General features: G+C 37.6%; 1 protein-coding gene and 1 long non-coding RNA gene across 8 annotated transcripts in view; one reads left to right on the top strand and one right to left on the bottom strand.

Annotated features, from left to right (window-relative positions):
* LOC108352511 (uncharacterized) overlaps window positions 1–11,618 on the top strand; it is a 203,153-nt gene extending 191,535 nt beyond the window's left edge. For all 3 annotated transcript variants that reach the window (XR_005492306.2, XR_010056951.1, XR_010056955.1), the window contains one exon: window positions 1,531–11,618. This is a non-coding gene — a long non-coding RNA (uncharacterized LOC108352511). The remainder of the gene's footprint in view (window positions 1–1,530) is intronic.
* Cntnap5a (contactin associated protein-like 5A) overlaps window positions 1–15,952 on the bottom strand; it is a 1,008,100-nt gene that overhangs the window by 795,438 nt on the left and 196,710 nt on the right. The gene's annotated exons all lie outside the window — the stretch shown is intronic.

Here is a 15,952-nt window from a genome sequence, read left to right as displayed (position 1 = left end):
AGAAGACTATAGAGAGGAATCACAAAAATCCCTAAAGAATTCCAGGAAAACACAATCAGAGGCTGAGGAATGCCCATCCAGAGCCTGCCCCACATGTGGCTCATACATATACAGCAACCAAACTAGGTAAGATGGACGAAGCAAATAGGTGCATGCCGACAGGAACCGGATGTAGATCTCTCCTAAGAGACACAGCCAGAATACAGCAAATACATAGGCGAATGCCATCATTAAACAACTGAACTGAGAACAGGATCCCTGTTGAAGGAATCTTAGAAAAGACTGAAAGAGCTTGAAGAGGCTTGAGACCCCATATGAACAACAATGCCAACCAACCAGAGTTTCCAGGGACTAAGCCACTACCCAAAGACTATACATGGTCTCACCCTGGACTCCAACTGCATGTATAGCAATGAATATCCTAGTAAGAGCACCACTGTTATGGGAAGCCCTTGGTCCTGCCAAGACTGAACCCCCAGTGGACGTGATTGTTGTGGGGAAGGCGGTAATGGGGGGGATGGGGAGGTGAACACCTATAGAGATGGGGAGAGGATGGGTTAGGGGGATGTTGGCCCAGAAACCTGGAACGGGGATAACAATCTAAATATAAATAAGAAATACTCAAGTTAATAAAGATTAAAAAAAAAAGAAACGAAAATAGCTGAGCACAAACATTGGAGCACTCGATAGTGGTGCTCCCATATTCATTTTGCTTCAGTTCCTACCCTAACCTCCCTTAGAAAAAGACTTTTATCTGGAAGTGTGAGCTAAATAAATTCTTACCCCTACCCCATTTATGTGGTTTTTTTGTTCAAGTGTTCATCACAGTAACATCAAGGAAATCAGAACACTCTCCTACATCACATATTCCTTTATCTTTCTTCTCATTCATCATCTGCCTGATCATGATATTTTTGTGACACCCCACTCTTCTTGTTCCTTACAGCTTTAGTTGATCCTTCTTGTCTGTATCTCCCATGAGACGGGGGACTCTGCAGGTGACATAAGCATTATTCTATGCTCTAGATGTAGGGGGAGGCACTGATGTTGTATGAAAGAAAGAATACTGTTTTGGATGAAGACTCCTGGGGAATCAATTTATCCTTCCTGACCTTTGTTTTCTTTGGCGAAAATGAGGGCAACAGCCTTTCTCAACAGCACTACTTCTAAGAGGATTAAATGTGATGACACATAAAGGATTCATTGGGAGAGTCCTCTAAATGATCCTTTGCTTTCTTTTTCAAACGTCTATGCTGTTAAATACATTCTGGTTATGAGGCAGACAGACAGGAGCTCTGTTATCTCTAGAAATTGTTATTTTTTAGTATTGTTTTCTCCTTTATAAGTGATACCCATACAGGAATGTGCTCCAGTCTTTGAGAATGGAGTGACCCACAAATAATGCAGTTTTTACAAATTGAGAATGGAGTGACCCACAAATAATGCAGTTTTTACAAGTTCTGAACTGCTTAGAGATACTTGAGTGAGCTTTGACAATGATGAATGACTGGATTCATTTTGTACCCACAGCACTAGTCAAATCTGGAACTCAGGGAATGGGATATGAGCAAAGGGAGACACTCAACATTGTTCTGGTATACTGTAACTGATGACAAAACATTGAAGCCAGAGAACAAAAGTCTATGAAAGTTTTGGGAGAGCTGAAAGGAATAGTTACAGTCAGCATACAAAGGTAAGTCACATGGAAACTAGGTAAGCTAGTGGGTAAATTATGCCTTTGGCTTGTAGTTCACAATCCATTTAGGGTACAGACACTACATTGTAAGGGATTGAAAGATATGGCTCAGTCAGAAAAGTGCTTGCCTCAGAATCACAAGTAACTGAGTTTGATTCCCTAGAACACACATGGAAAAAGCAAGTATACTTTTGTAGCTGGAATCTCAGAACTTGGGTTTGGGGGTTCATTCTTAGAGATGACATGGCACCCACAATTCATTGTTGAGTTCAAAGTAAAACTGTGATATTCTGTGCCACATCCCAAGTAGAAGGCACCAAAGGAATGTCACTCTAGTGTCCACATACATAGAGACACATGTTCTTATACACCACCAAGCAGGACCCCATCTGTCCATACATGAAACAGCTCAGAAACTTTAAAAAACAAAAGATGTAAGCTGGGGGAGAAGGAAGAGAAATATCTCAGTAAGGTCTGAGACTGAAAATAGCCATGCTATGTTTTTTTTTTTCCCATCTTTATTAACTTGGGTATTTTTATTTACATTTCAAATGTCATTCCCTTTCCAGGTTTCCAGGCAAACATCCCACTAACCCCTACCCCTCCCCTTCTCAGTGGGTGTTCCCCTCCTCATCCTCCCCCGATTACCACCCTACCCCCAACAATCATGTTCACTGCGCTTTCAGTCTTGGCAGGACCAAGGGCTTCCCTGTCCACTGGTGCTCTTACTAGGCTATTCATTGCTACCTATGAGGTTGGAGCCCAGGGTCAGTCCATGTATAGTCTTTGGGTAGTGGCTTAGTCCCTGGAAGCTCTGGTTGGTTGGTATTATTGTTCATATGGGGTCTCAAGCCCCTTCCTTCAAGCTCTTTGAGTCCTTTCTAAGATTCCTTCAACAGGGATCAGGTTCTCAGTTCAGTGGTTTGCTGCTGGCATTCGCCTATGTATTTGCTGTATTCCGGCTGTGTCTCTCAGGAGAGATCTACACCCGGTTCCTGCCAGCCTGCACTTCTTTCTTTATCCACCTTATCCAGTTTGGTGGCTGTACATGTATGGTCCACACATGGGGCAGGCTCTGAATTGGTGTTCCCTCTGCCTCTGTTCTAAACTTTGCCTCCCTATTCCCTCCCAAGGGTATTCTTGTTCCACTTTTAATGAAGCAGTGAAACATTCACATTTTGGTCATCCTTTATGAATTTCATGTGTTATGTGCATCTAGGTTAAATTCGAGCATTTGGCCTAATATCCACTTATCAATGAGTGTGTGTTTTTCTGTGATTGGGTTACCTCACTCAGGATGATATTTTCCAGTTCCATCCATTTGCCTACGAATTCCATAAAGTCATTGTTTTTGATAGCTGAATAACATTCCATTGTGTAGATGTACCACATTTTCTGTATCCATTCCTCTGTTGAAGGGCATTTAGTTTCTTTCCCGTTTCTGGCTATTATAAATAAGGCTGCTATGAACATAGTGGAGGATGTGTTTTTGTTATATGTTGGGGCATCTTTTGGGTATATGCCCAAGAGAGGTATAGCTGGGTCCTCAGGCAGTTCAATGTCGAGTTTTCTGAGGAACCTCCAGACTGATTTCCAGAATGGTTGTACCAGTCTGCAGTCCCGCCAGCAATGGAGGAGTGTTCCTCTTTCTCCACATCCTTGCCTTGCTGTCACCTGAGTTTTTGATCTTATCCATTCTCACTGGTGTGAGGTGAAATCTCAGGATTCTTTTCATTTGCATTTCCCTTATAACTAAGGTAATTGAACATTTCTTTAGGTTTTTCTAAGCCATTTAGCATTCCTCAGCTGGGAATTCTTTGTTTAACTCTGCAGCCCATTTTTAATACAGTTATTTGTCTCCCTGCAGTCTAACTTCATGAGTTCTTTGTATATTTTGAATATAAGGCCTCTATCAGTTGTAGGATTTGTAAAGATTTTTTCCCAACCTGTTGGTTGTCATTTTGTCCTAACAATAGTGTCCTTTGCCTTACAGAAGCTTTGCAGTTTTATGAGATCCCATTTGTTGATTCTTGACCTTAGAGCATAAGCTGTTGGTGTTTTGTTCAGGAAATTTTCTCTAGTGCCCAAATCGAGATTCTTCCCCACATTTTCTTCTATTAGTTTGAGTGTATTTGATTTGATGTGGAGGTCCTTGATCCACGTGGATTTAAGCTTTATACAGGGTGATAAGCATGGGTCATTCTGCATTCTTCTATATTCTTTCCTCCAGTTGAACTAGCACCATTTGCTGAAAATGCTATCCTTTTTCCATTGGATGATTTTGACTCCTTTGTCAAAAATCAAGTGACCATAGGTGTGTGGGTTCATTTCTGGGTCTTCAATTCTGTGCCACTGGTCTGTCTGTCTCTGTACCAATACCATACAGTTTTTATCACTATTGCTCTGTAATACTGCTTGAGTTCAGGGATAGAGATTCCCCCATGGTATGTTTTTTGTTGCTGCCAACTGCTTATATAGAGATTCATTTACAATCTCCCATTTTTGACAACAGTATATTGTTTGTCTAGACAATGGACAATATCCAGGTTACATAATGTGTCCTACAAAAATTTGACAAAAAGTAAAATAAATATGTTGTGTATTATTATGTACAAAGAGTTCAATATAGTTAAGAATTTGAATAGGTTTATATTAATAATGGCAAAATGCTTTGAGAAACATTTTTTAAAATGATTGGTGCCTGGAAGAGAACTGTATGAAAAATAAACTTTTCTCAGAGAGGGAAAGGAAACCTAAAAGAATCAATCAACATGACAAGAATGCTTTTACAGAGAATATTATGTATTATTATTTACAAAATAAAAAGTCAAGAGAGAAATATTGATAATTAGTTCAATAGATAAAAATTTTATATCCAATAAAATATCTAAACATCTATTATTAGCAAATAGTTTAGCACATTAAAACAGAATATCATTGTGTTAGTTCCTGGTCTTAGTGCTGTGACAAGACACCAAACAGACAGAAACTTATAGAAGAATAGATTTATTTGGCTCCAGTTTTTGGTACAGACCATATCACAAGAGGGCCCACAAAGATAGGAGAGTGAGGAGGTCTATCACAAAGTATGTATCAGGAGGTAGAAGCAAAACAATGCTAGTATTTAGCTAAATTTTTCCTCTTTATTCAGTCCAGAACTTCACCAGCCACACTTAATGTGGGTCTTCTCTACCTAGTTAAATATTTTGGAAATATCCTTATAGACACACCCAGATATGTGTTTCCTTGGTGATTTTAATTCTATGCAAGGTAAAAGTGATCAGGAACTATCAGAGTTGTATATGACAAACATTAATGATGACATGTTCAAAGTGCTTTCTTAAAATCTTCAAATATCCATCAGATCATCAAACTAATAAATGTATCAATGAATGGCTATTTAAAAAGTTTTAAATTGTCATAGACTCTATGAAAATGATTATCATCCTCTGTCATCAGGGAAATATAAATTGAAAGTTTATTAAAATTTCATATCATCCTTGTAAGTGTTGTCATGAACAACACAACAATGTTTGCAAGAATATGGTGAAGTTGCCCTTACACAGTTATGGCAGGAATATTGACAGTTAGAATCACTCTGGGAATCAACAAGGAGATACCTTGTACGTGTAACAATAGGGCCAGCATAAGATCCAGTTAAACTACCAGAAATCTAAGCCAGCATCCACAGATTCACTTTCATACCTTTGTTTATGTAGCACTACTTATAATCAGCAAGGACATTGGAGCAGTTTGAATTAATTATCACCAAAAGAATAAGTATAGAAAATGGGGTCTATATATACAAAAGAGTTCTATACAATGGTGAATAAAAGTGGAATTATATGATTGACATGAAAATGGATAGAACTGGAAATCATGGTGATAAGTATAATAATCTAGAAGCAGAAAGGCAAACACTACGCCCTTGGTTAAACATAAGAGTCTGTATGTGCTTAGGCCATTAAATTAGAAGTTTATTATGAAAAGGAGAGATTAAGAAGACAATTGTGCTTCTACATTCAGTGTAGATATGTCCACTCTCTTAAATATATACTGATACAGGCATGTTCCTGCACATGTATGAGCATACACAGAAAATATGTAGATGCTTATGAGTTGATTTGAAGTCTGAGACACTTGCTCCCTGTCATTTACCCAGACTACTACACCAACAATTTTGAATATAAATGTGGTTTGTAGAAGGTACATGTGTTGAGATTCACTTTCAGAGGAAACTGTAAAAACAAAACAAAACAAAACAAACAAAAAATAGCTGAAATTTGGCAATATTCTCTATGTACAATGGCATCTAAAAACACAATCTAATACCAAGGTCTCTCATAAGAAAAGCACCCATTACCTCATTATCAGAGGTAGTGTCTTCAGCATTTCAAGCTATTGTACATGTAGCTTGACAATTTTTTCTTGCCTTGTGTGTGCATTTTACAAGTTATTATTCATTGATCAAGAAAAAATATGTTGCAAGTTTTATTAAGGTTCATGTTCACTTTAAGAAGAAATGGACACTAAATATAATCTATCTAAATTCAATACATATTTTATACGTCACATTACTAATTTTTAAGGCAGAAAAAGGTAAATGTTGAAATAAGTTATAGAGAAGCAAAGAAGAAATGATAGCTTGGATCAAACTAGACTATTTCTTTTTATTTATTTATTTTAAGCTTTAGTTTTGAAGTTTTTAAGCTTTAGTTTCAAAGTGTTTGAGAGAGAGAGAGAGAGAGAGAGAGAGAGAAAGAGAGAGAGAGAGAGCTTGAAGTGCATATGTCTCCCTTTTTATGTGTCTGTGTCTCTGTGTCCTGTCTCCATTTTATGTGTCTTTGTTTGAGGGGTGTATTTCTCTGTGTGTGTGTTTGTGTACATTTGTATATGTTTGTCCATCAGTCTATCTGCTGTATTTCTCTCTTTGTGTGTACGTTGTTTCTCTCTGTATATGTATGTGCTCATGTATATGTCTGTGTTTGTGTGTATGTATCTGTGGTGTCCAGAAGAGGGTGTTAGGTCCACTAGAGCTGGTTCTATAGGCAATTGTGAGCTACCTGACATGGATAGTAGGAACTGAACTTATGTCTTCTAGATGAACAGCAACAACTCTTAAACACTGAGTCATCTCTCTAATTCCACAACTTCAGTTTTCACTGGATTATGGTTTCTTCTTTAACATCTAGCCTGTAAGACAACTTCCAATGATATGAGGCCAAGGTGACTTATCTGTGAGAGAGAGTAACTTCTGCATTTCAGTTCCTAACCCCAGGATCTGCACTGGGCAATGTCTGTCCACAGGTAGAGTATATGTGCCTTATGCCTGTCTCAGCTCACAAAAAAGCTGCAAATGTGTTCTCATGGTAATCTCTTTTTGAATCATCTTAACTCTGTTTTCACTGTGGCAGGAAGTTTCAGTCTCTTCCCGTTAACTCCAGGTGACCCTCTAGCCCATGCCTGTTCCCTATATTTTACAGTTTTGTGCTTCTTCTCACAGCAATTCTTATCACTGTTTAAATGTACATTATTGATTTTAAGTATGACTGAGCCATTTAAACATGCTTTTTATACATTTTGAATTTTTTTCTTTTTTTCTGGAAATTCCTTTCAATAACTTACTCATTTGTCTATTGGTGTGACTGTAATTTCTGTCATGATTCAAGGCTTTAGGGCTTCTTCCATAGTTTCTAAACAATTTCTGATGAATTAGAACACTGTGAATAACATTTGTAACCCATATATTAATTTTTCTTATTGTGCCAAAAAGGGAGAAAAGTCTCATCCTATTTTCATTTCTGTTACTATGATGAATTCCCTGAAATAAGAATATTTGGCTTACTATTATGGGTTATTATCCTTTATTTGGATAGGTCAAGGCAAGAATTTAAATCCTCAAACCTCATATGCGTATAATTTTCTCATAATTATCATGTTAAAGCGTAATACAAACTTCCCTTAGATTTCTTGCTTTCTGTATCACATCTATGTCAGTAGATGGCAGAGGCTACTTCTTAGATTTAAATTTTACAGACAGGTTATGAAATACAGAAAAGCTATCATTAAAACAAAACATGAATCCCCTAAGTATCCAGTGAAGTAGTATTTGCTAAATGAAAGGGTCAGTATCTTGGTGTTTTTCTAAATCATAATGTGTTTGGTTTTTTCAGAAGACGAGCCAGAGTGTCCAAGGCATCATCTATAGTTTCATGTCACATTCATTCTTAAAATAGCCTGCTATTTCGACTTTTCTATTCCATTCACAAAATGCTTTTTGACTACCCCCCTTTTTTTTATGCTTAGACGTAACAATGTTAAAAGAGGCAGAAATTCCAGTTTAAAATTCTCCACTTTGCATTTAAAACCAAGTAAGAACAGTGTATCTAAGCATTAGCAACTGGATTTCACTGGTTCAATTTTGTGACCTTCAAATCCATATGTTAGGAGTTCAGTGTGTGAAATTCTTAATATATACACATGAGGCCCTGACTTCAATTTCTAATATCTTTATTGAACTTAGGCTGGGCATTGTTCATGTACACCTCCAACATAGGATGTAGAGACAGGATGATTCTTGGGACTTGATGACCTGCTGTATTGGTACTCTAAAAGACTATATATGAATTGGTGATTATAAGACTAAATAAGGCTAAATGTGATTGAGGACGATACATTATGTTGACTTCTAGTGTTTAGATACACAGTTACAAACACAAATACACAAATATAAGAACATACACAAACACACACACACACACACAGAGGGTTGTGACATGTGGTATGTGGGGAGAGAGAGATGTTGAAGTTCAACATTCTTTCTTTGAATGCAGCCCATTTGGAAATATTCCATGTAGGTTTAGTCAAGTTGAGGTGAGGTATTGTGGGAATGTGAAAGTGACATTCCCTGACCCACTCAAACAGAAGGCAGATGAGGAAGGACAGAGGGAAGGATCAACATTAGACTTCTCCAAGTCAGAGAAGGTCCAGAACTACTAGAAACAGAAAAGAAAAGGTGTGCTTCTTTACTACCTCTGAAAAGACCATGGCCCTACCTCCACCACTTTGATTTCTAATGTGCTCTGAACTTGGGGAACAATGTCTCTGTTGTTCTAAGCTGTTTAACATTTGGTAATTTTTAGAGTGATAGCTAATATGATCTGTTAACTCAAGAGAATCTAATATTTCTCAGCAAACATCTGGGCATGCCTATGAGGGAGCTTCTAGACTGGGTTGATTGAGGTGAAAGGACATATCCTAGACGTAGCAGCATGGCATGCTCTGAAACCCAGGGATGAATAAAGAGAAGGCAGTGAGCTGAACATCAGCATTGACCTCTCTTCTTTACTATAGATGCAATATGACAAGGAGCTTCACATGGCCCCCTCCATTCCATACCAAAGTTCTCACACTTTGAGCCAAAATAAACCTTTGCTTTCTGAAGTTCTGTTTGTCAGGCACTTTTTCACAACAATGAGAAAAGTAACTGATTTAAGCACATATCATGCACATTAAAGAATTGCCATGCTGAGAGAAAATGAAAAGACAAGGTTGGAAATCAGTGTTGAAAGCAGCAAGGGATGAGACACATTTATGTAGGGTAGTCAGGATGGGATCAGATCATACAAAAGAACATGTAGTCATTGGACTGCTGAAGGGACCTCAGCATACTCTAGCTGATGTGACTAAGAGTGAGAGGGTTGAAATGTAACATGCCTACCCTTGCAGGGGACTCATTTTGAGTTGTAACCCACCAAGAGGTCTATCACAATCTATTTGATATGAGTCCCTCAACTGGTAGAACCGGGCACTGGAAACCAGAAGCCACTGAAACAGCTGTATGCTAATCTGGGCAAAAGAAAATAAAAACCAAATCTAGAAGTTGTTACCAACCACTGGATAAAGGAGACAGGACAAACTTCTGTGTATATGTTGGAAGTAGAGCTAATGTAATTTCCTTAGTAATTTTGTGTGGTTCACAAAAGGAAGTGGACAACAAGCAAGATGTGCTCTGAGGTTTAGAGGTTGACAATCAGTGAAACGGAATAGCCACAACTGAGAGGATATAAAAGCTTGGCAGGTAGGGTATGGTGCAAAGTATTGTTCTGACACATTGAGTATAAAATATATGGCATATTGATATCCATTAGGGTACTAGTATGCCTACTAGCTGATGCTTCCAACTATGAAAATAGAACAAAGATGCTGTCTCCAAATTATGGGATGATGGAGAAAAACTAGGTTCTGACAGACCACAGTAGACAGTAAACAGGGGGCTTCACTCTTGTATAGAGACAGGGAGGATGCCAGGACAACAGAGCCAACCAGAGAACCAGAACAGGAGACACAGAATTCTGTAGGTAAAAAAAAAGTAAGTTCTCCCAGTTGCTGTGGCAGGCATGGAATATTCCACACATATCCTGACTTTATTCTTCTCCATGCTTAACATCTTGGGGTATAAAACAGAATAAGCGAGGAACAAAGAAAAGTGACTGAGATGGTGCCATAATTAACCCTCACTGTTGACCTGATTGAATCTAGAATCACTATGGAAACAACTCTGAGTATATCTATGTACATGCTCCTGAACAGTTAATTGAAGAGGGAGAAGTTACCCAAGCTAGGTTTCTGGAGCAAAGGAGAGAAGTGAAAACCACCTGGTTTCCAGCACTTATGTCTCTGTTTCCCAACTGCCAATGCAAAGTGGCTAGCTGCCTCCCATCATGCTCTACTGTAGTCTCAAAGGGGTACCAAGTGAACTCCTAATCAACAAAGTTGCTTCTGTCAGATATCAAGCCAGAGCAGTGAGAAACTAATATATAGAGAGAACTTAAAATGCTAGGGCAGAACCTTGGCCTGCAAAGCAGTTATTTTTTCACAGCACGAAAGACTTCCATAGACTTCAATTCACCAGGTCTCATCTCCAGGCATCAGTGGGAAAGGTGAAGATATAATAAGCCTACAATGTTTGAAGGGGGCTACTAGTTTGTTTTTGTTCCATTTCGGAAAGCATGTTTCAGAAACTATTAGTAAGTTTTAACATTCAGTACTACGTTAGTGGCTCACGTTTTACTGATGTCTCCATTCTATACTTTCACGTCAAAAAAAATGAGTGGTACTCTGCAGGAAATAGAGGTCCACCCTTATCTCCATGGCCTCGAAATGATTTGCCTCCACTACTTTTCTTGGCATCCTTACCAAACATGCCAAAGGAATATGTTATCATAAATCTATATAAAGACCTCTGTGCCACAGGAGACTGGGAAGCCTAAGAGGCCACCTGTGAAACTATCTGGAGACCAAGGTGTAGGTCTGGGAAGAAAACCTTCACCTCACTTTTGTGTGGCAATCTTGATTAAAAAATTAAACCCAACTTGGAAGTCCCAACTTTCCTAGACATCGTTCTTTACACAGCCCCTATTGTCTGTCATAAAACCTACTTTTATGATTATGTTTAAGAACATTGGATGTCTTCTTTCACCTTTGCTTTAAATTCGTGTAGTTAGGATGCATCACTTCAGCCTGTTAACCCTGATGTGCTCACTTTACTCTTGGAACAATAGTGGCAGATTTAAAGTAGAAATAAATTATTTTGAAAAAGGCAGAACAAACTTTACTTCTTTATGTTTTGACAGCAAAATTTCCCATTTGGAATCAAATTGCAATTGTTATATAAGTAACAGAGGGATATTAAAAGCCAAGACAAGAAATAGAAAACTCTGCCCACATTTGATAATTTTCTAGGATCTACTACTTTTGAAGAAAATACTCTTTGAAGGCCATGAAGATGATATTACTGGGGGAATGAGAGTTTGTGCTCACCTTTGGGTCTTTCAAGGAACCTGGTAAATGAGCTAATGCTAGGACCCTGGCCACAGGAGTGATAAATGCTGAATTGGCAACCTGTTACCTCACAACTACCTCACCGTTTAGTTCCCATTAATAATCACAATTGCATTAGCTCATTTACCAGGTTCTTTGAAAGACCCAAAGGTGAGCACAAACTCTCATTCCCCCAGTAATATCATCTTCATGGCCTTCAAAGAGTATTTTCTTCAAAAGTAGTAGATCCTAGAAAATTATCAAATGTGGGCAGAGTTTTCTATTTCTTGTCTTGGCTTTTAATATCCCTCTGTTACTTATATAACAATTGCAATTTGATTCCAAATGGGAAATTTTGCTGTCAAAACATAAAGAAGTAAAGTTTGTTCTGCCTTTTTCAAAATAATTTATTTCTACTTTAAATCTGCCACTATTGTTCCAAGAGTAAAGTGAGCAAGACAAATATATTTTTATCTGGAAATAAGAGATGTTTAAAAAAAATACAACAGTGCTTCCAAGGTTGGATGTGGAAAGGACCATTTATTTGTAAAAGTTTAGACTTAGTACTTATAAACATCTAGGCTTTATAAGAAAAAGAACAAGGGGCAGGGCAACAGTTCATTTGGCAAAAAACCTTGGCATGAATATTATGACTTGAGTTAACAAGATACATATAAAAGTGTGGAGTCAAATGACTTAATGGCTAAATGCAATTGCTGCCAAGCCTAAGGACCTGAATTTGACCCCTTTCACCTTATGGTGGAATAAGAAAATTGACTCTCATGGGTTCTCCTTTGATGTCCACATGAATTACATGAAACATGGATATGCATACACACTGTAATAAGAACACTGCTACAAATTTCAAAGCTGTAATTTGTGGCAAAGGATTGGCACTGGTGATGGGCTGATTTGCTGTTTTTAGGCCCCTAGCTGACAAGTCTGATCAAACTGAGACAATTTCAAAAGTCAAGGTGACAAACTCTCTGAAGACATCATCCAAGTTTGACTTCTAGCATCTCAATATACGTGTACATATGTGTATGTACACCAATACATACACATCTGCCTACACACATGAACATGCACATGTACAGAAAATAAGTAGAACATATCTATGCCTGATTTTGATTTCAAAAAAAGATGTTGACTTTAGCAAAATGTCCTACTCTGTGCAACTGAATACGTTAAAATGTATGATTTTGAATATATTTTTGATAAATCTGATAACTTAAATACTAGTTAAACAATTATTTTGTTCAATTATAAACATTTAAATCTTTTCATTATCAAAGTAGATAAAAGTAAAATATTCAGCTTATTTTGTATTTAGATAGCTATTAATTCCTCTTTGAATAAAAAGGGAATCTGTACTTGTTTTCATTTATAACTTGAAAATAATGCTCAGGTAGAGTTATTGTTTTTATATCTTGTTTGGTTGGTGAGATGCTAGATAAAGAGGCTTGCAATGTACACCTTAAAATTTGACTTAATATCCTGGATCCACATTCAACTTAAAGGACACAGTGACCATAATTTTTTGACATGAATTCCATGGTATGTGCACTCTTTTCAGTAGGAGTAAGAATATTTAAAAATATATAGTGCTATCTTGAACTATTTAGATTTTAGCAAGGTGGGAAGCTCTACTTCCCTACTAATGAGTTACCCCCAGAGCCTAATACCACGAGGTGAAACATACCAAAAGAAGCAACCCTTCTTCCAGTTGAATGAAATTACATCTGCATTAACAGTTTCACAGGATAGCTATTTCAGTCAACATCCATATGCATGCTTCTGAAGGAAATTTCCCACATTAACAGGAAAGAAAAAAACACATTATTGCTGTATTTAAGGAGACAGTAAAAAGTCTGAATTTGATGGCTGTAAAAAGCCCAAGAGTCTACATCTTGCCCACATGCCTAAACCATCATCAGTCAAGCTGTCCTCCTTTCTGATGTATTTCACTATACATAAACCTATACCACTGAGGCTGAGTGAAAGACTCTTTCTGTTGAATTTTTGCACTTTCTGTCTTTAAATTAGTGAAGAGACACAAAGATTTATTTTGAATAAATTCAATGATCTCAATTTGAAAATAGCCATATATCTTGATTTACCAGCCATTTTCAGACCATAAAACATGGTGATGTATGCTAATACTTAGGTTTTATACTTTTTAACTTGGGCTGTGGTTTTGGAATGTAAGTAATAGGAAGTAGGTAAGCTCTTGGTAGGATGTACTGACACAAGATACCAATTCTTTTGAGTATTAACTGGGCTGGCATGACATTTCTGTCATTAACGTGAGTTGTCAAGAAGTTTTAAAACCTGGAAGGTCCAAAAGTAATATAATGAAAGTAAAACTTTCTAAGGACTCATGTGTGGATTTGTTGAGGTATCTTAACTCACGGTAAGGTGCTTGTTCTATATACATGGCATGTAGACCTGCATTCCATACCTTTAGCAACCATGAAAAATCAGGGTGTAAAGGAAGGAGGTACTTTTGACCCCAGTACTGGGGAGGTAAAGAAAGTTAGATTCCCACCTTTGCTGGCCAGCTTATGTCAGGCCAATGAATGCAAAGTGGGTGGAACAAAGTGAGTGGCTTCTGAGTAATGAGAGCCAGGTAGTCCTCTGGCATACATAGGAGCATGTGCTTTTTGGCCACAGGAAAAGACAGACTACTATCAATGTTCAAATTTTTATGATACTTCAGTCAGAAAATATAAATTAATATTGGCATTTGTTGTTAAACACATTAAAAGACACACACACAAGTAAGACCGTAGCCACTAAAGTGTACAAGTATGGATTACCCAAGTTTGAATTAAAATCTGTACCTGAATGTTGGACTGGCAGTAGGATGCTCTGTAAGAAGATGAAATGTCCAGAGTGCAAGCAAAAGCAGCTATAGTCATTTCCTGATGGCCAATATTGTCAATCTGATAGGATCTAAAAGTTCCTTCACACCTCTGTGAAGGAGTTTCTAGATTAGATTAGAAATGATGGGGAGAGTTATTCTAAATGTGCAGCATCTTGAATGGACTGAGATTCTGGACAGTGAAAAGGAAAAATGGAGCTGAGCATGAGCATTCACCTCTGTTTCCTGAGTACAGATGACCTTTGGGCAGCTGTATTATGCTCCTACTCCCATGTCTTAACCAACAAGGCACTCAGTGCCCTCAGAATGCAAACCAAAATAAATGCTTTTCCCTTAAATGCTTTTGTTAGATATTTTCTCACAGCAATTAGTAAAGCACTGAATATTTGTTTGTTTATTTCTTTGCATGCTTGCTTGCTTTTTGCTTTCCAATCAGGGTTTCTCAAAGTATTCATGGGTGTCGTCAAACTGACTCTGTAGACCAGGCTGTCCTTAACCTAAGAGATATGGTTGTCTCTGTCTCCTGAGTTCTGGAATTAAAGGCATGAACCAAAATACCCAGCTAATTACTGAACATTTTACCAAAAAATATATAGTTTCAGAAGATATGATATAACAGTTAACAGTCTATGCAAATGAGGATAGTTGGAGAAAATACTTTCACAAAATAACTATGGATATATATATGAAACCTACTGATATTTCCAGTTTTTGGTGGGGTATGGCTAATTAATAGCAGCCCTGCTGATAGCACAGGCATCAACAATACTCTAATTCTGTAACTATGTAGAGACAGGCTGAGAGAAGTGAATACTGGGAACAAATTCCATTTGTACTTCTCTATGCTAAAACCAAGATTCTGTTGATTGAGCAGGTTCTCATGCCAAATAGTTTTTATTCATGGATAATCTTGAAATGAGCTCCTTTTTCGGTTACAGAATATTAGCTTTTAAAGGGGGACATTTGATCTAGTAAGTGTTCCATATGGCTATGCTGTATTCCCAGCTATATCCTCAAGGTTATATGTGAAGGTACCTACCACTCATATCTGCATCCTTTACAAGATTTGTGCATGTTTGTGTGGGTGTGTGTGTTTGTGTGTGTGTCTGTGTGTGGTATAAGATTGAATGTGTTCATATGTGTGAATTCACCCTTGTGAAGATTAATTTAGAGTCCATTGGCCAACATTATATGTCTTACTTAACAGTTTTTCACCTTATTTTATTGTGACAGAATCTCTCACTGAACATGGAGCTTTTGCCTTTGTCTAGGCTGCCTGCCAGTAAGTTCCAGGGACCATTTTGTCTCTGCCTTACCTCAGCACTGGAATGATAGATGCACACTGCCATATCAATTTAACTTTATTTATTTTTTATTTTGGCCATGGGATTAACTCAGTTCCTTTTGATTCCAACACAACTGCAATATTAAGTGAAGCATTTTCCTATGCTTTTCAATCATCGTTGCATTTGAATCATGAAATAATTTCTCACTTTTATACATCCCTGCTGACTAACCTAGAAGTTTGCTCATACAGATCATGGGTACCT

Source organism: Rattus norvegicus, chromosome 13 (genome assembly GCF_036323735.1).
Source record: "Rattus norvegicus strain BN/NHsdMcwi chromosome 13, GRCr8, whole genome shotgun sequence".
Taxonomy (NCBI): domain Eukaryota; kingdom Metazoa; phylum Chordata; class Mammalia; order Rodentia; family Muridae; genus Rattus; species Rattus norvegicus.
The sequence above is the reverse complement of the archived record's forward strand: the minus strand, read 5'-3'. Positions and strand labels throughout refer to the sequence as shown.